The following is a 24,811-nucleotide window of genomic DNA, read 5'->3' on the forward strand; positions in this document are numbered from 1 at the left end:
GTTTGACATTTTAGTTTATTGTTCCTCTCTGATCTAGTTTTAATAGTTCGGTGCAGTTGTGATCTAACATTTTTTCCCCTTTTTCTAGGGGGAAAGATACTTCAACATAGGACCAAGTGTAACTTTTGCATGTTACCTCCTTCCTTCCTCTTTTTCTTTTGTTTTCTTTGCTCCCTTCCTCCCTCCCTCCCTCCCTTTCTTTTAGTTCCTACATTTTGTTTTTTTCTGTTTTGTCATTGAGGGAAGCTTTCCTGGGCTTGCTACTTTCCCCAGTATCTTGTATTGGCTTTTTGTTGGCTCCCCGGACTACTCTTATGGGTAGGACCAGCTTTGTGGGTTTGTGGCCAGTGCCATAGTCTCATGTTCAGGAGCGTTTAGGTTTAATGCTCTACAGTTGTCATCTTGATATTATTTTGTCTCTGAATTTGTGTTTTATAAGTGAAGTCCAATAGGACCATTAAGCACCCATGAAACTTTGGCTCAGGTGTCTGGGCTTCTGGGTTTTCCTATCTTGGTCACCTGCTCCCCACTCTGTGAAGGTCAGGGTCAGTCCAGAGTCAGGTGGTGTGTAAGGTATGGCCTCTGGGCCTGGGGAATGGTAGTACCTTATCCTGATCAAAATGGCAGCTTCATGTTTGGAGAGCCACTCAGTGGGGTGAACTTCTTGACCAACTCTAACCAGATACCTAGTTGCATCCCTATGTGGAGATTACAGTCACTTTGAATGACTACCTGCAATGAGTTAGGATGGAGGTCTGTAAAGAGGGAGATTGACTTCCCTGCACTAGGCTGGGGCACAACATGTTGGTTGGGCTGCTGGCAGAGTGGGAAATCCTGCAGGAAATAGACCATGCATGAGGAGGTATGGGGCTGAGTTCCCCAGGGGCCTGTGAGGGTCTGAGCTAGCATAGATAATATACTAGAGCTCCAGGGAGCATGATATTAAATACCAAATAAAAACCCCAAAACACTATGATACAGTTTGAGAGAGAGCGAGCATGGAAGAATAGAAAATGTTTTATATTTTAGTGCCTCTAAGCATTTTTCCCTGCTTTTTGAACATAGCCCCATATTTTCCTTTTGCACTGGGCTCTGCAAATTATGTACCTGACCCTGCTTGTAGGTATTCTTCAGATCCCTCCCCTTTAGAACTCAACCTAGAGCGCTGGTGATATAGGTTTAAAACTCAGTATAGTCATTTATCTGACTGAATGTATGGATCACAGGAGGAATGTTGAAACCACTGCAGTATGGACAAACACCACTAAATTCAAGGAATTTTACTAAGCAACGGCTTAAGGAGACAGTGATGTCTTTGTTAGAAATCTGTGATGCTCTCCATTTTTGAGATGAGTTTATCATGGTAATATTAACCCAAGTTAGGGAAAATCCCACTGCCATTGTGTTTTTGAGTGGTGAGACAGAAGTACTTTTTCTCTTGATGCAGCTTTTGATATTGTTGGCATCAAATGTGTCAGTGGGTCTAAGTAGACTCCTTCCACCCTCTTCTGTCTTTTCCCTGGCCTTCAGACAACACATTTTCAGATTAGGAGCTGACTTTCCTGTAGGAGCCACCAAAACAGCTACTCAGGAGCTGGGTCAAAGACATCCAGAGCGTTTGGACTCTGATTTCTCTTCTAAATGTGCTTTGTGGTTTCTACTCTTACTCATCTGGGCTTTCTCTCTATAAATTGGGGTTATATTAATGAGATTCAACACATTTTCTTTCACATATTTTCTGAAAAACTAGATTATATTCTCGAGAATGCCAATTTGGTTTAATTTGGGCTAGATATGGAAAAAAATCACTTCAAAGGGTAAAATAGATAGTTGACATAATTCTTCAGTATTTCTTATGATTTTTTTTTTTTCTTTCCCTTAAAATTTTGTTTTGGATTGTCAACTTCTGTTAGGGGGTGTTATAAGCCTTAGTTTGTTGCTGTGTTTCCTAGAAGACCTATTTCTATCAAGTTATGTAAAACTCTATAAACATTAAGTTAAATGGCCATATAACATTCTAATATACTTTAATATACTTAAATAATCCCCTATATTGGACAACAGTTTGTTGATCATTTTGCCACTGTAATTTTGTAATAAACATCTTTGAGAAGATATTTTTTTCTTGCATTCCAGATTATGTTTCAGAATCAATCCTCTAAACTGGAAATATACACATATTTATGAATCAGTTCTCTAAATTGGAAATATACACATATTTATGAAGCACTTTGTATATATTGCAAATTGGCCTACCTGATTAACCCTGGGTATTATCACTTAATTGAAAACTGGTATCCTGTTTTGATTTGCATTTCTTTGACTACTAGTGAGATAGGAAGTTTGTTCAAATGCTTGTTTTTTAGCTCTCTGTATTTCCTTTCAGGCTTTTATTTGAAATGAACAACAAAAAAACTTCAGACCTTAATAGGTTTGAGAAAATCTAAAATTGTTTGTGATTTATTCTATGAATCTTGTGTTGTTTAAATAGGAAAAAAAGATATCTTAATCGGGTTGTCTTTTGTGGTTGTCTGGAACAGGTATAGCTTATTAATTCTATTGAGGGCAAATGGCTGAGGCTAGCCAGCTGCCTAAAAGAGAGATTTAACCAAAGATAGACAAAAAAGCATGTTTAGCTTCATTTGTAACTTCATCAACTCTTGCTACTGCCCATATAGTTTCTTAGAAGTTTAAGGCTTTATATCTCCCTGGAGGGGAAGAATTTACTTTTCATCAAAGGTTCATTTAGAAATTAATACTTGCTTTATAGCTTATATACATTGTCAGAGCTGTTACTCAGTGTATCTTGTCTGAGATGGAAATTTAATTAGGTGTGTATTTGTGATGAAATGTTTAAATGACTTAAGAATATGTATACCCACATGCATGTGATATTTAATCAAGTATAAAATAACTAGAATGTAGAAATAGTAATCTCTTAGTGCTAAGACTGAACATATTTTCAGTTGAGCAAAGAAAATTAACCTACTTATAGCTATGGTATTATTTGCCCTGGTGATTTAATCCTACAAATATTTTACAAAATAATATAAATAGAAGCATATGTTAAGTGTGGGCAACTGTTACCATGTCACATTCTCTAAATAACCATGAATTGATGAATAATAAAACTTATATGTTTATAATCTCTGAAAATGTAATTCAAATATAATATATATTTTGTTTAAACACCAAGAACTAAAAAATCTTTTGGCAATAGTGATTTCCCTTTATTGAGTAAAATGAGTTCATGTGCATAAAGTGTTACAAAGCCATAAATTGCTAGACCAATGTTATTTGTCACCATTACAAATGTTTAGTAAGGATTTCCAAAGAGAATGAGGATGACTCAGTAAAACAAGCTTAGGAAGAAGTACATTCAGTAGCTAGAAGGATTTTCTTGACAAGAACACTCTTATCTAGAATCTTAAATACCATACTGAATTAGAGAAAAGAGATTTTCATGATGGATAATTAAAAAACCTTGCTAAAATGCTAAGATAATAAATGACTTAAAAATTTCTTTTTTTTTTTTTTTTAAAGATTTTATTTATTTATTTGACAGAGAGAGACAGCGAGAGCAGGAACACAAGCAGGGGGAGTGGGAGAGGGAGAAGCAGGCTTCCTGCCGAGCAGGGAGCCCGATGTGGGACTCGATCCCAGGACCCCCGGATCATGACCTGAGCCGAAGGCAGACGCTTAACGAATGAGCCACCCAGGCGCCCTAAATGACTTAAAAATTTCTATGCAAAAAATTATTTTGTTTGGGGGTGTCTTTACTGAACAAATAATCACTGAGCTTTTCTGTGCTAGATGCTGTTCTAAGAGCTTGGGATAAATTAGTTAATAAAAACAAAGATTCCTGCCCTTGTGCTTACAGTCTGGTGAGGAAAGATAGAAAATGAACAAGAAAGGGCGCCTGGGTGGCTCAGTTGGTTAAGCGACTGCCTTCGGCTCAGGTCATGATCCTGGAGTCCCTGGATCGAGTCCCGCATCGGGCTCCCTGCTCTGCAGGGAGTCTGCTTCTCCCTCTGACCCTCCCCCCTCTCATGTGCTCTCTCTCATTCTCTCTCTCTCAAATAAATAAATAAAATCTTTAAAAAAAAAAAAAGAAAGAAAATGAACAAGAAAGATGATTAATATACCAGTTGTAATGCATGTTAGAAGATAAGTGCTTTGGACAGAAGAAAAATTAGAGGTTAAGGGGATTAGGAGCCTCTGGGGGGAAGGGAGAAGTTTTCAGTAGCCCTTGTGGGGAAAGTAAGTTTTGAGCAAAGACTTTGAGAAGATGAAGGGTTAGTCAAGAGGTTATCTGAGGAAAGAGTATTGCAAGCAGAAGGAACAGCTAGAGAAAAGCCTACTGTGGGAGCATGCTAGGAACAGCTGGGAGACCAGTGCCTGGAATGAAGTGATCAGAAGATGGTAACAAAGGCAGGTGGGGGAAATCGGAGGGGGAGATGAACCATGAGAGACTATGGACTCTGAGAAACAAACTGAGGGTTCTAGAGGGGAGGGGGGTGGGGGGATGGGTTAGCCTGGTGATGGGTTTTAAAGAGGGCACGTTCTGCATGGAGCACTGGGTGTTATACGGAAATAATGAATCATGGAACACTACATCAAAAACTAATGATGTATGGTGATTAACATAACATAATAATAAAAGAGAAGATAGTGAAAAAGATCCATTCAGAGAGCTAGCGGAAAGGGGTGCAATCACATAGGGCCTTATCAGCTATCAATAGGTTTATGCTGCGTAAGATGGGGAGCAATGTAGAGTTTTGAGCAGAGGAGTAATTTAAGCTGTTTGCATTTTAAAAAGATGTTTTTAGCTTCTGCATTGGGATTACATTATAGAGGATAAGGTTAAAAATCGAGGCAAGATAGGATAGAGGCTTGGGCCAGGTGAATGTGGTAAGTAGTGGCTGATTCTGAATATATTTTGAAGGTAGAACCAATGGGATTTGCCAGTTTGTTGCATAGGATGTGTGAGAAGTGATTTCCACATTGCTAGCCAGTTCCTTGTACTCTATCTACATTGCTGAATTTGTTCTTGGTATTGAGGCTTCCGGGCATCCTTTTTGGTTTGATGAGTCCTTGTCTCTGACCATCCCAGGTTCCAAAGACTCATGCTTGTCTGGTTAGTGCTGATACACCTCCCCTCTCTACTATTCCCCTGGTTTCAGATGTCCAGCTCCATCATTTAAACCCCTATCCGAATCTAGCCCTCTGTCATGCCTATTCTTTTTCCTGATTCCTGTTTATCTTTTAGCCATTTTGTCCTGAGATCCTTCTCCTGGAATCTGTTCCAAGCTGCTACCTATGGTACAAGTGCCAACTATAGTTGCAATCATTAAATTCATTAGTTTAGCCACGGTAAAAAGAATGGGTCACAAGTTATTCAGGATTAAAAAAGAAAAAGGAACAGAATTTTGATTCTAGGCTAAAGAAGACCCTATCTTGGCATCACTTTAAGCTGAATAAATTGTCTTGTCGAATAAATATATTCAAGAAGATTTTCGATATTTATGACCTCCTTTCTCTTCTGTAGGACCAAAAATCCTCTTGGCTATGGAAACGATGCTGAGTCAAAATTTTTGAAGTCACAAGCATTTTGAAATTCAATTATTTTTTAATTTGGTTAGTGGACAATTGAGATATTTAATTGAGATTGACAATTGAGATAGTTACAAGTGAAATAAAACTAATAAACTACTTAGAAAAATAGCTCTGTGTAACAGTGTTTTGTCACCTTGATGGAGAAGTTTGGGGTTTGCCCCATTCTTAAAATTTAATGGTACAGTCTCATCTGAACTCCATTTGACCTCCTCTTACTTGAAATGGACTGTAGAGGAAAGGAGCAAAATACCTTCAAATAAACATCTCCTAAAATGCATTTTAACCTTGGATCTGGAAATCTATAAAAGAATACTTTTTTCCCCCCCAGTACATTGATAACATGGAGAGAATTCCTTACAGCTGAGAATTATGGTATTTAAAGGTTTCAAGATGTCTTTCCAGGTTTTGAATTGGCAGTAAGCCAGTGACTGAATTGCTACATTTTAAAAGCCCATCTTGCCTCCACTTCCTTTAGGTTTTCTTATTTTTCACATCAGTTTGCTCCCAGGCAATAGTTAATACGTTCCTTAAAGTTCATTCATTTTTCTATGACTTTAGATATGAAATTCCCATCAAAAAAAAAAATCTTCAAAATATTAAGTAAAAGATGCAACAAATCCTAGCAAATCCTAGAGAACCTGATCATCCTTAAATATATAAGCACAAACATTTTGGCTTAGTTCCTTATAAAACTTAAGTAAATGTTTACTTAAGAATCTTAGTATAGTATCATTATTTTCAGATCCACTTCTAAACTGGTTTGTAGCAAACATATCTTTTGTGTGTGTGTGGCTTGCTAAGCAATCTTAGTGGTTTAAAGCATCTGTGTTACATGTAATTTAAATACTTTTGAATTCTCCTTCCATAAACCATTGATTGACCACATAATGGGGGACTTCCAAACCCCATTCTTTTGGCCAGTGCTCCGTGTCCTATTGTGTGAACTGAAATGTGGCCTGTCCTAGCCAGCAGAGGATTTCACTAGCTAACCACAGGAAAGACTCCGTGTCAAAGCTCTGAGAATTTGACCATGAAAGGGAGAGATACTTGTAACATTTCACAAACATGCTTTTTTGTTGTCCGGATAATGCTCTTCGAGTATCAGTGATTTCTTATTTTACTGTCAGCCCTTGGAAAAGAAGAAAAAAAAAATCTTAATTTTTGTTTCTTAGACTGCCCAAGAATTTTAATGACTGAAAGAAGTTGCCTCCTGCAGTCATTTGCAAATGAAATCTATTGCAGAGGATGTGTGTATGAGCTGGCCTGGCGACCATTTATATGAAAGTTAATAAAGTCTCTTAAGTAGCCTCCATGGCCTTAGCAGAATCAAAGGTATCTGAAGAACATTTAAAAATGAGGAAAAAGGGAATTGTATAAGAACAACAGAAGTAATATCAGGTACTTTGGAAATAGAGGTCACCTTAGTATATGGGAGAACTTCAGTAACAAAATTAGGGGAATATATATCCAAAAGAGCCCAGTGCTTGTGTGTTGTGTTGGATTTAGTTTGTATTTACAAGTTACCACACTCCTGTTAGGTTAACGACCTCAGGGCTGGACTTGATGTCTGTTTTTACATGTCTCTTCCTTTGCTTAGGAAAGTGCCTCTCTCCTCATATATGCCAATTCATGCCGTCTTTTAAACTTTGGCTTAATTTTCGCCTTTTCTCAACATCTCACCGGGCTATTCTATACCAACACATGCTTTATTAATGTGGTACAGCTCTGTGTTTATTGACCCGTCCTCTTCTCTAGGTATTACATGTTTATATAATTTAGCTCATAGACCAAGTTCACTGGGAGGAGATAGTATTTTTGTTTTTCTTCTATTTCCTTTATATAACCCGGTTCAATAATTTGCCCATAGTAGGAATATTTAAATGTGGTGTCAACTATGTTAGTTCATCCAGGCATGTTATTTCTCAGCACAGCACTGTTGGCTCTTTGGATAGGACAGATCTTGGTTCTGGGGGACTTCTACCTCTGCACTCCCATACAAATCTTGCAGTTATACCCTTGACCCCCATACTAAATGCTGGTAGCCCCTCAGGTTATTTGACAGGCCATGATGCCTCCTAGGGAGCTGTTACTGCCCCAGTTGAGGTTCAGTTTCTTCCATAATACTTAGAACAATGTGGAATTACTTGATTAGTTGCTTTGTGTTCATCTCCTGTGCTAAAATGGAACTTTAAGAGCATAGGTACGTGTTTTTTTCTATTTCATCCATTGTATTCTCAGGGCTTTAGCACAATGCCTGGCACATTGTAAGTTGTTCAATTTATAGAATAAATGTGTGCCCAGGCCATTGAGCCTTTGCAAACTATTTTTGGCAGCAAATAATTTTAGTGACAGCTTACTAAATAGTCTGTTGATGGTCTGAGTTAAAACAACATCCATTAGTTCCAAACACAGATTAGTTTAGATATTGGCAGAATGTGGCTTTCATTAAATTTTACCACTAAACTTAGTAGGAAACCTTGGAAAAGTCAGATTCTTTTTATACCTGGCTTCTCTTACTGTGTAATAAGATAATTAGTAACACTTGCCTTTTACCTATGATAATGACTGTTAGGCCAGCAGTAATAATTCTTACCAAGATACCAGAAAGAGAGGCATTGTATATGTAATAAAGAAAAATCTTAAATGGTCATTACCATATAACAGTGTTCAATAGTGCCATCTTTTGCTTTTGAACAATGGAGATAATCAACATCACTTTCGACGATCTGCTGAATGAGTTCCCTGCTAGTTAAAGTCAGAGCGTATAGAGGAAAAGTTATAATCAGAATGTCTTACAATCACTGATCAGGTGTAACGATGGTTATGAATCTTGCACATGTATTTGGCCCTTATTTTTTTTTCTTTGTAACCAGTTTCTCAAATATCTAAAACCTATGCTGAGGAGTTAAATCAATGTATCCTTTTTTTTTTTTTTTTTTTTTATCACCTGTGTCACTTTGAAACATAAAAAAGTTCTGTTCTACAGGCACTTTTCAAAGATTTATCCAAATATAAATCTTTCTTTTGATTTTTCTGAAGCAGGACTCAAAAAACTTGCCCAAGGTCACAATTCATTCAAGATGCACTGGTTTCTTTTTGAGCATTAGTTTAATTTCCACCAGTTGTGCAGATTCTAGGAGTAGCAGTATGAGTTTCCTGGTAGCTTGGCAGTGTTATTTTCAGTGTTTTATTGGGCTTACTATTTTGCTGAAGGCTTAACAGGCTCATTTTCAGATTCTTAATCAAGAACAAGTTTAATGATTGAAGGTAATTATCTCCAGATTAGAAGGGCTTTTAAAAATTTATCAGCATTCCAAAATTTAACAAATAGCTCTCTGATAATCTAATTAAAATCCTGATTTTGCTGCCAGACTGTTTGAGGCCAGATACTCCTTCAGCCAGTATCAGAACATTATCCATTTAAGCTGTTTCTGACAATACAGACACAGAAGTTGGTCTGTGGTAATAGTCATGTTGTCCCCTGGAGGAGGTCGATGTTCTGCAATGATCAGGTCTATTTTCTTATTGATTTTTTTTTTTTTAAAGGGAAATAATGTGAGTATTCTCTAGTTATTAAGGGACTATTTCTGTCATCCTGAAGTAGAGAGCCCATTGGCTGTGTGATATACCTATGTATGCAGAACAGACAAAATTGTTTCCAGCAGCAAATCTGAATCAGCTGCTTTGCATCATAATAAAAGGCCTTTCACTTTCCATTAGATTTGCACCTTAAATGGTAATTAAATTTAGGAACCATATTGTAAAGGAATTTGGTCTAGTTTAGAACTATGGAATTTTGATGGATAATTAAACACATGCAGAAAACCCCACACAGTTCATGGGAGCTGTTTATATAAGCTAGGGGCAAAATCATTTTTTCATAGTTCTGAAAATAATTTGGACTTCTTCAATAAGCCTTATTTACTCAAAAGATGTACCTTAACCTGTTAGTAACCAGCTCTTGTTTTAGAACCAACTTAAATACTGTATTCTAACAATGGGATTTCTGTGCCTTCAAACAACCAGACAGGTCTCAATGGTGGCTAAATGCAGACTACGGAAGCACAATTTGTCAGGCAATCCATATTACTTGTTTTCATTTCTGTTGCTCCTCAGCAAGTTTTTGTTAGGCTCTTCTTGCCCTTCCTACTTTTCCAGGGGGTTTGGTGGTAGCATTGAAAGTGGATGAGGCTGGGAGACAGGCCGCAGAAGGCATGGCAGGAGTTTCAGACCTCGTCAGTGTACAGATTTCTGTGCTTCCAATTATCAGTGTGTGGGAGTTTTGTCAAAAAAGCTGGGCTTGTGGTTCCTTTTGTTCTTTGGTGTCTATTGTGGTTTAGGTTTCAAATGGGATGCAAATGTGATTTATAGTGCGTGGCTTGATGCAGTTAGAGAGGATTGGACTTTACAAGGCAATGCAGACTTGAGCAGGGAAGGGCTGCTCGTGAGCAACGTGTCCTCGTGGGTGATGAAGGAACAATCCAGCATGGCTCATGGGGAGGCTGGGGAGTAAACAACATGTGAAGATAGCTTCCTTCCTTGCGGTCTGGGAGAGCAGAACTGATGCCATCTCTCACAAGTGCTCAGGGAGCTGTTAAGGAGGATTCCCATGCTGCTGAGAAAAAAACAGGCACAATAACAGTGTTTCCCCAGTGGGTAGAACTGTACACCCTCATTCTGTCAGAGACTAAGAAGTTAATTTATCACCATTCCAGATAGCCACATGATTGCAATATCTCCAGTAGTGCTTTTTGGTGCCATGTTCCCAAGGACTTTTAAAGTTCTTACCAAATGGCCATGTGGTATGATTGCCAAATTATGCAGGCTGAACATCCTTAAAGAGTAGATTCTAGTGGAATCGTTTGCCAACTAAAAGTTCCTGTGGATATTTAATGACATCAAATTATTGAAGCATAAATCATCTAGTCACTCCACAAATCTATGTTCAGCGCTTCCCATGAGTAAATGTACATCAACAAACAACAACAAATGAAAATAATTAGCATATTTTTAATTTAAAAAGTAGCTCAGACCTGAAAAGAACTGGGTTTTTGTTTTGGTTTCTTGGCTCATATACTGTTGTAAGCCTTTTTTTTTTTTTTTTTATAATTCAGATATTATAATTCCCAGTTTTTGAAAACCTATTCAATACATATTTAAAGTATAACCATTTTTCTTTTAAGATAGTTTTATATATTTAGGCCATCCATTTTCAAATTGTAAGATGAGGGAATTGGTTTAGTATTGGCTTTAGGGGAAAGAGTTGGGTTTCAAATTCCATTACTGCCACTTAAACCTTGTAGGAGTCTTGAAAAATTGGACAAACAGAAAACTAGAGAAACTGTCTTCAAAAGAGCACCTACTTCATAGGGCTGTTGTATTGATATTAATGCATGTGAGCTGCTTAGAAAAAGTGACTGCCATGAAGATGAGCCTTACCCCATTGCCCTTTCCCACTGCTAGATGGTACTGGAACCTGGATGAGTGAATGTTGCAGTTGCCAACACAAGAGGTCTGGATCTGGATTCTAAGAATAGTCGAACAATGAGAAGGCTTTGATCATTCTTCAGGAAAGAGAATTTTTGGCTCATTCTTAGTCTAAGGGCATGAGTGCTGCTCCTTTGGATTTTCAGCATGCAGCAAGCCAACAGCTATCTGGAGGCTTTTTGCTATCCAGAAGCACTGAAACAAGCCTAAAGGAAAGGGAATAAGAGCAAGGGTATTCGGGAACAATAGGGGAAAAGTCAATTTTCCAGAAAAGCACAAAAATCTAACATGGGTGAATCATTTTGCAGGCACCAAGCACTAAAGGGTCAGGGTATCTGACAGTTGTGGATGGAGAAGTGAGGTGAGAGTAGGATAAGAAATCACTCTTAGTGGCAGGAGGTAGACCTGGGGAGTGTGTGTGTGTTGTGTGCGTGGGAGCTCCAGCGCATATGGGGGGAGTGGGTCACAAAGTGAGGCACAGGAAGAGTAAGTGCCAAAAGCAAATTGTATTTACTTCCAAACTTTGCCTCTGGTCCCCTCCTCCCTAGATATTTTTCTCAGTTCTATTGTTTTTGATTTTTTCCTGTTTGGATTAATGAGTCAGGGGAGGGACTGCCTTAGCTAGTTCCACTGTGTCCCTCAGGCAAAAAGGGGACCAGATTGGGAACTTGGCTGCGTCTTAGGTTGGTCCGTGCTAGCACCTCTGGTTAGCTCGTTGGGCATGCGGCTGGCGGATCGTCCACTGTGGAGTTCAGTTCAGAGGTTACCTGTCCATCTGGCTTCTGCATTTGGATCTGCCACCTCACCTTGGTGCAAAAGGCAGCCACTTTATCCAGTTGTATTAAAAAAAATTCTTTTCATACCAAGTCCTGGTAAGTTTCAGGAGACATTTACTAAAGTTTTATGTATGAGGGTGGGGATATGGGGTAGGCAGTGGAGGCGAGCAGTGTGTATATCCGGGGCATAGTTGACAGGAAGGGATCACAGAGCAGTACATAGGATTTCAGTCAGGGTCCTCCAGGGAAACAGAACCAGCAGGGTAGAGATATGTGTGTCACAGGGGATTTATTACAAGGAATTGGCTCATGCAGTTATAGAGGCTAAGTCTGGTGATCTGCCCTCTGCAGGCTGGAGACCCAGGAAAGGTGGTGTACTTCAGTCTGAGACTGAGGCCTGAGAAGCAGGGGAGTCAGGAATACAAATTCCAGTCCAAGGGCAGGGAAGATGAGATATCTCAGCTTACTCAGTGAGGCAAGGAAAGGGATGAATTATTCTTTCTTCTACCTTTTGTTCTATTTAGGACCTCAATGTATTGGATGATGCTCACCCACATTGGGGAGGGCAGTCTACCCAGTCTGCTGATTCAAATGCTAATTTCACCCAGAAACGGTGTTTAATATGGGCACCTGTGGCCCATTCAAGGTGATACATAAAATTTGAACCATTTAAGATGACGAGCACAATGTTGTTATTGTTGTTTTCATGTATTTTTCCCTGTTTGGATTGTTTAACTTCTCTCTCACTTAGAGTACACATTAATCTCCTAGTATTATGCATGGCCATTTACCAACCATCTTTTGATATCTTATTGAATTATATCTACCAAATAAGTGTTGAATTTACTGGTGAGTTATTGAATTGTTTCTACCAGATAAACATTCAGTTCTCTAAAAGGTGAAGATTTTTTTTAAGTAAACATTTTCCCACCACTTACTCTTATAAAAAGACAGTGAGTCTTATTTTAACATACATATCACACAGGACATATTCCTGATGATGAATATTTGGCTATAATCATGGGTTAAATTCAACTACTATAAAATCTACACTGACTGTATGATGAATGATAAAAATGATGGTTGATTCTCTGGTGGTGTTTGCTTGAAAATATAGTTAAATTCTTGTTATGATAAAAATGTGTGTTAAAGGAGAAAATTAGTCTCTACCCGTGACTAATGATTATTATAATGAGACTTTTAAATGGTGACTTCCAATTTGTGTGTTACTGACTGTATGCTTTGGAACTAGTTACTAAGAAGAAATAGGCTTTGGGGAAGGACACCCAAACCACAGAGATGAGCTATGATAAAACCAGAGTCACTGAAAAGCAAAAAGAAATGGGGAGCAGTTTCAAAAAAAACATTCCCAGACATGATACTGCTCAACTCTTTCTATAGGGAAAGCTAATAACTGAAGGGTACATGTGAAGAATACAACTCATTTTTCCTAATTTTTCTTCAGCTATTTTTTTAAGGATTTTGTTTTTAAGTCATCTCTACACCTAATGTGCACTTGAACTCACAACCCCGAGATCAAGAGTCACATGCTCCACTGACTGAGTCAGCCAGGCGCCCCTCTTCAGCTATTTTTATTTGGTTTTGTATTTGTTTTTCTTATTATAAAGTACGATTATCTTCTTTTAAAAACAATTCACACTGATTTTATGAATTTAGAAAACTTGGAAGGCTTTAAAGGAAAAGATCAGTCTGTAATCATCTTACTATCTATATAAGTTTTTGCTTTGTAATCAACCAAATCCAAAATCTAATGGTGTAAAAAAAAAAAAAAGACAACAGTAATTTAGTTCACAGTTCTGTGGGTTAGCTGGCCATATTTCTGTTCTGAGCTGAAGTGGTCACCTGGTAGTTTGGCTGGTGTTGGCTGATCATGGGTAACTTCACTATGTCTGGCAGGTGACTGGCTAGTTGGTTAGTCTAGGGGGGCCTCAAGCAGGGATGGCTTATCTGTTTCACATGGCCTTCTATTTTCCTGTAGGTTATCCCAGTCTTCTTTACATGGTGGTCTCAGGGTTCCAGAAAGCAGCATGAAGGCAAACTCCCACATGTGAGCTCTTATTAAGCCTCTGCTTGCTTCACAGTAGCTGATGCCTAATAGGCCAAAGTAAATTTTATGGCCAGGCAGAGTCAGATGGGACGATTCTTACTCAAGAGTAGTTCATAGGAAACCCACTTAGCATGGCCATTTTTGCACACAACATAAAAAAAGCCTTTTGGGTCATAAAAATTTTCAGCCTTCTGTCATGCATTTTTCACTTAGAAAAATTATAGTATGAGAACGTATCTATTATACATTCTTCAGAAATATGATTCTTAATGGCTATGTAATACTAAAATAAGTAGTTATACTGTAATTTGTTTATCTAATTGCATATTAGCAATAGGCAGCTTTTTAAAAATTCAATTAGTCAACTTACAGTACATCATTAGTTTCAGATGTAGTGTTCAATAAATTATCAGTTGCATATAACACCCAGTGCTCATCACATCACATGCCCTCCTTAATGCCCATCACCCAATTACCCCTTCCCTCCACCCTCCTCCCCTCCAGCAACCCTCAGTTTGTTTCCTATTGTTAAGAGTCTCTGATGGTTTTTCTCCCTCTCTGATAACTTCCCATTCTGTTTTCGCTCCCTTCCACTATGATCCTCTTCCCTGTTTCTTATGTTCCATATATGAGTGAAACCATATGATAATTGTCTTTCCTTGATTGACTCATTTCGCTCAACATAATACCCTCCAGTTCCATCCACGTCGATGCAAATGGTAAGTATTCATCCTTTCTGATGGCTGAGTAAGATTCCAGTGTGTGTGTGTGTGTGTGTGTGTGTGTGTGTGTGTGTGTGTGTATACCACCTCTTTTTTTTTTTTTTAATTTTATTTATTTGAGAGAGAGAGAGCATGAGCAGGGGGAAGGGCAGAGGGAGAAGCAGACTCCCTGTTGAGCAGGGAGCCAGATGTGGGGCTCCATCTTAGGACCCTAGGATTAGGACCTGAGTCAAAGGCAGACGCCACCACATCTTCTTTAAACATTCATCTGTCAATGGACATCTTTGCTCTTTCCACAGTTTGGCTATTGTGAACATTGCTGCTATGAACATAGGGGTGCCAGGTGCCCCTTCGGATCACTACATTTGTATCTTTGGGGTAAATACCTAGTAGTGCAATTGCTGGGTTGTAGGGTAGCTCTATTTTCAACTTTTTAAGGATCCTCCATACTGTTTTCCAGAGTGGCTGCACCAGCTTGCATTCCCACCAAATGTGTAAGAGGGTTCCCCTTTCTCCACATCCTCGCCAACATCTGTCGTTTCCTGTCTTGTTAATTTTAGCCATTCTGACTGGTGTGAGGTGGTATCTCACTGTGGTCTTGATTTGTATTTCCCTGATGCCAAGTGATGTGGAGCATTTTTTCATGTGTCTGTTGGCCATTTGTATGTCTTCTTTGGAGAAATGTCTGTTCATGTCTTCTGCCCATTTCTTGATTGGATTGTTTGTTTTTTGGGTGTTGAGTTTGATAAATTCTTTATAGATATAGGCAGCTTTTAATATCTCTTTATTCTAAAAGTACAAATAGCATTTATGATTTTTGTGCATATTTATGGATTAATTCATATAAATAATCCTGAAGCTCTTGAGAAAGATAATCAAATTGCTTCCCAGAAATTTGAAGCAATTATATTCTCACCAGCAATGTTTGAGAATATTAAATTTACTACCATGTCATGGACTCAGGCTAGTATATATTTTGAAAATCTTTTTCAGTATGATAGGTAAAAAAGTATATTTTCAGATTTTTAAGTTTTTATTGAGTGCCAAGCATTAAGCATTTTATTTATTTATTTATTTATTTATTTATTTATTTATTTATTTTTTAAAGACTTTATTTTATTTATTTGACAGAGAGAATGTGAGAGGGGGAACACAAGCAGGGGGAGAGGGAGAAGCAGGCCCCCTGCTGAGCAAGGAGCCCAATGTGGGGCTTGATCCCAGGACCCTGGGATCATGACCCGAGCCAGAGGCAGACGTTTAATGACTGAGCCACCCAGGTGCCCCTAAGCATTTTAAAAATAAGATAGCATTTTCTTTTGTAGGCCATTATTTTTTAGGAATTTTTTCCATTAACAAAATATTTTTATGTTCATTAAAGATAAATTTGGAATGGAATATGTTTCAAAAATGGCTTTATTTATGTGAGAGGGAAAAGCACATACTTTACTGTCTTTTTACCCTATTATAGTAAATGCAATTGTTGGACCTTTGAAAATGTTTTATCCTCCTTGAAGAAGATAGGTCAAATAATGTATAGTTTAAAAAGGATTGAAATGAAATGCTAAAACACTACGGTAGTATAAAAATCTGAGTCTTCAAAAATTTATTTTAGAGATGGGAGTAGGAGGAAAAAAGATCCTTTTAGGTGTGCGACTCAAAACACCCACTTTCTTTTTTTAATTTTATTTTATTATGTTATTCACCATACATTACATCATTAGTTTTTGATGTAGTGTTCTGTGATTCATTGTTTGTGTATAACACCCAGTGCTCCATTCAATATGTGCCCCCCTTAATACCCATCACCAAGTTAACCCATCCCCCCACTCCCCTCCCCTCTAGAACCCTCAGTTTGTTTCTCAGAGTCTGTAGTCTCTCATGGTTCGTCTCCTCCTCCAATTTCCCCCCCTTCATTTTTCCCTTCCTAACTATCTTCTTCTTCTTCTTCTTTTTTTTTAACATACAATGTATTATTTGTTTCAGAGGTACAGGTCTGTGATTCATCAGTCTTACACAATTCACAGCACTCACCGTAGCACATACCCTCCCCAATGTCCATCACCCAGCCACCCCATCCCTCCCACCCCCCACCACTCCAGCAACCCTCAGTTTGTTTCCTGAGATTAAGAATTCCTCGTATCAGTGAGATCATACGATACATGTCTTTCTCTGATTGACTTATTTCGCTTAGCATAATACCCTCTAGTTCTATCCATGTCATTGCAAATGGCAAGATATCATTTTTTTGATGGTACATAATATTCCATTGTATATGTATAAACCACATCTTCTTTATCCATTCATCTGTTGATGGACATCTTGGCTCTTTCCATAGTTTGGCTATTGTGGACATTGCTGCTATAAACATTGGGGTGCACGTACCCCTTCGGATCACTACATTTGTATCTTTGGGGTAAATACCCAGTAGTGCAATTGCTGGGTCATAGGGTAGCTCTATTTTCAACTTTTTGAGGAACCTCCATACTGTTTTCCAGAGTGGCTGCACCAGCTTGCATTCCCACCAACAGTGTAGGAGGGTTCCCCTTTCTCCACATCCTCACCAACATCTGTCGTTTCCTGACTTGTTAGTTTTAGCCATTCTGACTGGTGTGAGGAGGTAGCTCATTGAGGCTTTGACTTGGATTTCCCTGATGCCGAGCGATGTTGAGCACTTTTTCATGTGTCTGTTGGCCAATTGGATGTCTTCTTTGGAAAAATGTCTGTTCATGTCTTCCCCCCATTTCTTGACTGGATTATTTGTTCTTTGGGTGTTGAGTTTGATAAGTTCTTTATAGATTTTGGATACTAGCCCTTTCTCTGATATGTCATTTGCAAATATCTTCTCCCATTCTGTCGGTTGTCTTTTGGTTTTGTTGACTGTTTCCTTTGCTGTGAAAAGCTTTTTATCTTGATGAAGTCCCAATAGTTCATTTTTGCCCTTGCTTCCCTTGCCTTTGGCGATGTTTCTAGGAAGAAGTTGCTGCGGCTGAGGTCGAAGAGGTTGCTGCCTGTGTTCTCCTTTAGGATTTTGATGGACTCCTGTCTCACATTTAGGTCTTTCATCATTTTGAGACTATTTTTGTGTGTGGTCAAAACACCCACTTTTAATTAAGCAATGACTTAGGAACAACATTAGAGTGAGACCTGAAAAAAAATTTTGTCTACATTTTTAGTGTTGGACGAAGGGGCAGTAATTGTAAGATTAACTTTAACACTGTGAATCCTAGAATTTTGTTTTTAATTTTAATATTGAAGTAACAGACTACATTTTAATAGAAACATTGGATGTCATAGAATGTCATAAAATGGCTCCCAGACACTGGAGTCATATAATATTTTCCATCACAGGTTATGTGATAAAGATTCAAGCTTAATTTATAAAATCTCTACAATATGTGTGAGTTAGGGGTGTTGTGAAGACCTTAACTTGGCACTTCCTGATTCTTTTTTACTTGCATCAAGTAGTTTTTAAAAATATTTTTGAAGTGGAACTTGAGAAAAATGTTTTGAGGACAGGACATAGAACAAAAGGGAAGTGCAGGAGAGAAGCTTGCTGATAGGAGGCAGAGGGCACACTACTGGGTATGCTTTTGGTTGGGGCTGATGATGCAGGGAACAATTTAAACTCCAGTGACTTTGACCAATTTTTAGACCTAATGGCTGACAAGACCTCATCAGCAGTTGGCAATTTTTAAACACATGTCTCTAAATGGGAAAGAAGAAGAAAGAAAGAAGAGAATTTGAATTGAATGCAGGAGAAAAGGTAATTTCTTCAAGCTGTTGAAATACACTGATTGTGACTATTGCGGTGAGAAAGAGGATGCACACTCTAGAAAATAAACCACTCTATTTTCTAGAGTTTCTGAGAATTTAGTGAGGAAAAAAGCCCAGTGGCAAAAAACTCACCTCCTACATCAAATATCTCTGCTGTGGTCCCAAAAAGGAAACTTCAGCCTTAGGATTTGTATGGTTTTTGCATATTGTATTGTTTCTTTCCCTGATATCTTTTATTTATTCAAAATTGTTTGGAAACATTTAATTCATGGGCAACAGCTCAAAACATGGAGATCACATGCCTCCCCTCTTGCCCCAAATCTTGCAGGTATTTGCAGTTTCTGGACATAACAGTGTTACATTATTTCTGTTTTTACTTTGAGGACCAAAAGATGTTTGAGAAGTGAATGTCCTGTTTGGACAATGGGAATCCAGCTGGATTCTTTGGTCACAAAATGCTGATTAAAACTCTGGTCACTGCATTCTGGATATGTTTTTGTAAAGAAAATGGTATAGCTCTTTGAGAATTATTTTCTGTTAAACTTTAATTTAGTTTTTTTTGAACCTGATAATGTTGGTTTCTCAAATGTTCCCCCAAACAAAATAGCAAGTAACCCCTTCTCCACAACAGTAGTAACAAAACAAGGAAAATGAAATATTTTTTCTCAGTGCAAAAATAGTTTTTGAACATTTTTCTTCCCTATTTCCATCTTTTATTTGTATAATGGTGCTGAAAAGTAGATAGAATAAAAATGGCCTCTGAAGAGTGAGAACTATCCTTCTAAGGAAACTTAAGATAAAATTAAGGGTATGAGTAACCTTGACAATATACCACACAAATAAGATCTAGAAGATATTACAAGTTATAATAACCTGGTTTTGTTCAACCCTTAAATCATTATCATTAATGTGGTCGCATCTTTGTTAATATTATTGCCTCCCCATTCTCATGTCCCAGGATCATTTAGTGAAAAGAATTTAACTTGATTGTATCAGTTAGGATTTAGTTCCACAGCATTTAAGAGTAACCTTAAAGTGACTTGGTCAAGCTAGAGAATTAGTTCTCTCTCAAGTGAGAGCAGTCTGTAGATAGTTGAGAATTGGTGTGACAACTCATCAGGGTCCAAAGTCTCCTCTTACCTTTCCATTCCACATTTTACATGTGGATTCTATTCCTGAGGTTGCCTGATGGTTTAAGGTGGCTGCTGAAAGTCCAACTGTCACATGAGCTTTCCAGCCAGCCAGCAGGAGGAAAGTGGGCTGGGCAAAAATAGACATGTTTCAGTTCTTTGTTGTCCTTTTAAGGGAGCCTCTGTAGAAGACAAATGTAAAAACTTAGATCTCATTGCCCAGAACTCAGCCACAAAAACTATCCTTCATTGCAAGTGAGGCCAGGAATATTACCACTCTGGATATATCTCATTTCTGTTACTAATGAAAAAGTAAAGAATAGGTATTAGATAGGCAATTAGCTGTCACTGCCTGATGCATCTATTCTAAACTCTAGGAAGAGAAGAACGTGTAATTCCAAACACATGATGCATACTCTCCATGTATTTGTGCCCTGACAGATTGCAGCCACCATGCTAACACTACATCTTTGTTTACCCACCCCCACCATTTACCTCTTTGCAAAACTTTCTCTTTGTAATTCCTACCACTGGGTGGACAGTGCTTATCTGCTTCCATTGGAGGAAGATTATTCAGGAGCTCTTGGAAGAAAAGAAACAGAGTTTGAGAATCTAGAATCTTTCCAATGTGAAGTGTGACTTAACCAGATAATGGAAGTATATCAAGAAGAAAAAATGGGTAATGAGTAGATCTGCTATGAGAACAGCCAAGTAGATGATAAAGTAATAAGGAGAGGGAAGGAAAGAGCTTCTGTGAATACCACTGAAGAATCCTGAAGATCAAAATGGAGAATTTTAAGGAAACGTAAATTGAGATAAAAGTAGATGGGAGACTTTTGTTTTGAATTTTAGTTATGATACACTTATTTTTATTTAAATCCATAGTACATGCAGCTATCAAAATCATCAGCTTTGGGCAATACTTCATCAAAACCTATTGAGAGTCTTTATTATCTGTTGAATCTCAAGTCTATACCTAGTATTTAAGTTCTTTCACCAAATAGCTCCATTTCAACTATATCCTTATTGCTTCAGAATATACTCCTGGACTACAGCTAAGTTAATGTCTTTGATCATCTGTTGTTACCTCCTGTATGCATTCTTTGTTTCTAAAATTCCTAAGTACACAAATGTTTCATAATGTTTTTGGAATAAGAGCGCTTATTTGACTCTCGTAAACATGCTCCTTCTAGCATTTCTTGCCATGCAGCAATGGCACTATTGAAGGCAAGACAAATCTATATCTACTTTGACCCTGACCCAATCAGAGGGAGTTGTGCAGAACGCAGGAAAGTTGCAGGGTCACAAGGCTTAGTGTAGACCCTCTTATCTAATTCAAGCCTCTTGTTATCTGTCATATCCTTTGCAAGATGCTAAAGCCACTCTCAAAACCCTCCCTAGATCTTCCCCCAAGCAGGAGTTAACTAGACTTTGTGCTTAATCCTCTTCTGATTACTATTAATCTATTTACATAAAAATGTTCTGAATATAATAACAAGAAATGGGATGTGTTACCTAGGTAGTTGGGAATAGTGCATGTGTAGGACAGTCTTAACCCGATTTTTACTTGATAGATTCTTAATTGACTTCTTGGTTCATGACCCTCTCATTTTGTAAGAAAGTAGGTACTATATAGTCTCCTTGTTACCATATCTTTTTCCCCCCACATTGTCTGTGGGAGCTCTGTGGGTTTTTTCTGAATTCTTTGCCTTAACACATTCTGCATCTGATCAACTCTGATAATATCACTCTCCCCACCATACCCTGTGCATGACCTCTCAACTAGATTCCTTCCTTCCTTCCTCTTTCTCTTTTTCTTTCTCTCTCCCTTCCTCCCTTCTTCCCTTCCTTCTTTTTTCCTTTCTTTCTTTCTCTCTCTCTCCCTCCCTCCCTTTTTTCTTTCTCTTTCTCTTGTTCTCTCTCTCATTTTCTTTCCCTCCCTCCCTCCACCCTCCCTCCCTCTCTTCCTTCTCTTGTAGCTATATATGAGTATGTGATTTAGGTTCTGGTCCTTGGAATATGATCAGGAATGAGGTCCTATTTAAAAAAAGCAATTGCTAGCACCTCTGTACCTCATTTTCCTTCCTGATGGGTGGAAAATAGAGATAACTAGACTTTTTTTTTTTTTTTAAGATTTCGTTTATTTCAGAGAGAGAGAGAGAGAGAGAACATGTATGAGTTGGGGGAAGGGCAGAGGGAGAGAGGGACAGAGGCAGAGAATCTCAAGCAGACTCTGCACTGAGTGTGGAACCTGATGGGGGGCGCAATCTCATGACTCCAAGATCATGACCTGAGCCAAAACCAAGAATTGGATGCTTAACCAACTGAGCCACCCAGGTGCCCTGAGATAACTAGACTCTTGAACCAAGAGTTGAAAGGTAGATTTTGAGGATGCAAGCCATCCTGCTAGCCCTGAACCATGTACTCTGAGTTATTAAATGGGAGAAGTAGATCTGACCTTCTTTAAGCAATTTGTTTTGTTTGGGGACTAGGAGGAAGAAAAGGGGAAGTGGATCTCCATCTTAGCAGCATTGCCTTCATTCTAACTAATACACTGGTTTAATTTAAGTTCTAGTTACATCTGATTTGGCAAGTTACTTAACCTCTTAATTTTTTCAACTATAAAATAGGAATAATACTTATCTTCAAGGGTAGTTATGAGAATCAAATGAAATAACATGTATAAAGTTAAAGAACTTTGGAAGAAAGATTTTAAACTCAAAGGCGTAAGTATGACACAAACTGGGTTGTCTCTTTTATTCCAAAAGAGCTGGATCTTTGAGTAAGGAGCCAGGAACACTTTAGTGTCCTTAGAATAAATAGATTTGGAAGCATAGAGAACTCACTATATCGTACCATAAATTTAAAAAAAAGTATGGTTAATATAAATTGCTTGAAAACAAATAGTATTGGGAAAGAATGTCTGGGTGGCCCACATCCCAGGATGAGAATCTCAAACATAAGTCTTGTATCTTGGCATTTTAGAGACCTGATTCTGTATTTGATTTAATGGATAAAGTTATCCTTTTCTGGCTTCTTCATCTGTGAAGTGGGAGATCTCAAGAGATTTTTGGCCCAATGAATACAAACTGATGATTATGAGGAGTTGCAAATATACAGTTATTATCTGTAATAACTAAAAAATTAGAACATGTGTAGAACATATTAGAATATTTTCTGCTTTCAAGATACTCATAATCCCAGTGTATAAGGAAAATTTATAGGGCTAATCATCATATTTTTAGTTCAAAGACCTACCACCACCTCATTGAATATTGGGAGACACATTTCATTCGGTGACCTTTTTACTTGTGTGTTCTCTTTTCCTGAATGTTCTTCATTCTCACGAAAGATTTTTTGTCCCTATTTGATTTTGTACAACTATTTTTATTATGTCAAGATTCTGCTCATGAAACTAATTCTTGGTTTGCTATCATATAAAATTTTATTTTTTCCTTTTGTATTCAAGAACTTCTTTTTCCTGTCTCCACCCCAACTATACAGTCTTAGTTTTCTGTACTTCCCAGTACAAACCTCTTACTGAAATGGTTTTTAAAATGTTTTTGGAAATCTAGTGTTACCAAGAAGCACTAAGTGTTACCAAGAGATAATATTTGAGTCAATTACTATTACATACACACATACACCACATATTAAAATTTAGAAACCTCACATAATCATATATCAAATCCTCTATAAAATTTTAACATCTTGGTAAATATTAATATATATATTATACTGTGTATCCAGCAGAACTTGGAATAAAACTTGTATTGCTATCTCTGTGCATTTGTTTGAAGACCTTGTAAATGTGTGTCATTAGTTAGAAAACTTTAGGTTAGGGTCTTGTCTTTCAGACTTTTCTACTATTATGGGTCAAATTGTGTCCCTCTCCTCCCCAAATTCATATGCTGAAGTCTTAACCTCCAGTACCTCAGCATGTGACCTTGTTTGGAGATAAGGTCTTTACAGATATATCTAAGTTAAAATAAGGCCATAAGAGTGGGCACTAATCCAATATGACTGGTGTCCTTATAGAAAAGGGGAATTTGGACACTGAGGTAGGCATAGGGAAGACAACGTGAGGAGACATGGGGAGAAGAGGACCATCTATAAGCCAAGGAGAAATGCCTGGAACACATCCTTCTCTCACAACCCTCAGAAGGAACCAACTCTGCTGACACCTTGATTTTACACTTTTTGCTTCCAGAATTGAGACCAATTTTTGGTGGTTAAGCCACCCAATCTGTGGTACTTAATTATTGCAGCCCCAGCAAACTAATATGTGGGTGATCACAAAGCACAGTTCTTGCTTTATGAAGAAATTACATATATTTAGTTGGCCAGTGAAAACCTGAGAGCCATTCTTGATTTCTCCCTTTCCCTTACTCCTTATATTCGAACTATCACCAAATATTTTTCCACTGTCAGCACTTCTCTCCATTACCATGCTATTAAGAAGTTTAAGCCACCACAATATTGGGAGAAATTGGAATATTGAAGGAAACTTCTAACTGGTCTACTTGCTCCCATTCTTCCTTGTCTACAGTCCATTCTCCATTAACACTTATACTTAGAAAATGTAGATCATCTCCTGTCCCTTCCCTGCCTGGAGCCCTTCTATGGCTCATGAAGTGAAATCCAGACTGCTTATCTGGTCTGCCAGGCCCCGCATGGTCTGTGTCCTGCATTCCTCTTAAAACACAATTTAATGCAGGATCTAGTTACAATGTAGCTGTAAAGTGCTGCCTTGTCTTTGCCCCCTGCTCAAAATAAAGCTGTTACCTTTCTAGCCCTGTCCGCCATGGTGCTTAGCAGCCAGGGATGCATGGTCTCAGACATGTTTACCAAGTAAAACACTGACTTGAGGGGCGCCTGGGTGGCTCAGTCATTAAGCATCTGCCTTCAGCTCAGGTCATGGTCCCAGGGTCCAGGGATCGAGCCCCACATTGGGCTCCCTGCTCCGCAGGAAGCCTGCTTCTCCCTCTCCCACTCCCCCCGCTTGTGTTCCCTCTCTCGCTGTGTCTCTCTCTGTCAAATAAATAAAATCTTTTAAAAAAAAATTAAAAAACCCAAAAAAACAAAAAAACACAATTTAAGGAATTTCTGCTTTAGGCCTAAGGAGGAAATGGTATCCACCAATGCCCTTGTTTTAAATGACTAGAAAACCAGATAAAATACATGATAGAACTGTTTTAAGATGTTGGGCAATGGTAGTAAGGGACTGAAATCCCCAGG

The 24,811-nt window shown here is 38.2% G+C and overlaps 1 non-coding gene across 1 annotated transcript; it reads left to right on the forward strand.

The window, feature by feature from the left end:
- The first annotated feature begins 24,284 nt into the window (after positions 1 to 24,284).
- On the forward strand, positions 24,285 to 24,415 carry LOC118548010 (small nucleolar RNA SNORA63). The gene has a single exon (XR_004923392.1). It is a non-coding gene; the product is annotated as a small nucleolar RNA SNORA63 (small nucleolar RNA).
- Positions 24,416 to 24,811: the final 396 nt, after the last annotated feature.

The sequence above is a fragment of the Halichoerus grypus genome, chromosome 2, assembly GCF_964656455.1.
Source record: "Halichoerus grypus chromosome 2, mHalGry1.hap1.1, whole genome shotgun sequence".
Classification (NCBI taxonomy): Eukaryota; Metazoa; Chordata; class Mammalia; order Carnivora; family Phocidae; genus Halichoerus; species Halichoerus grypus.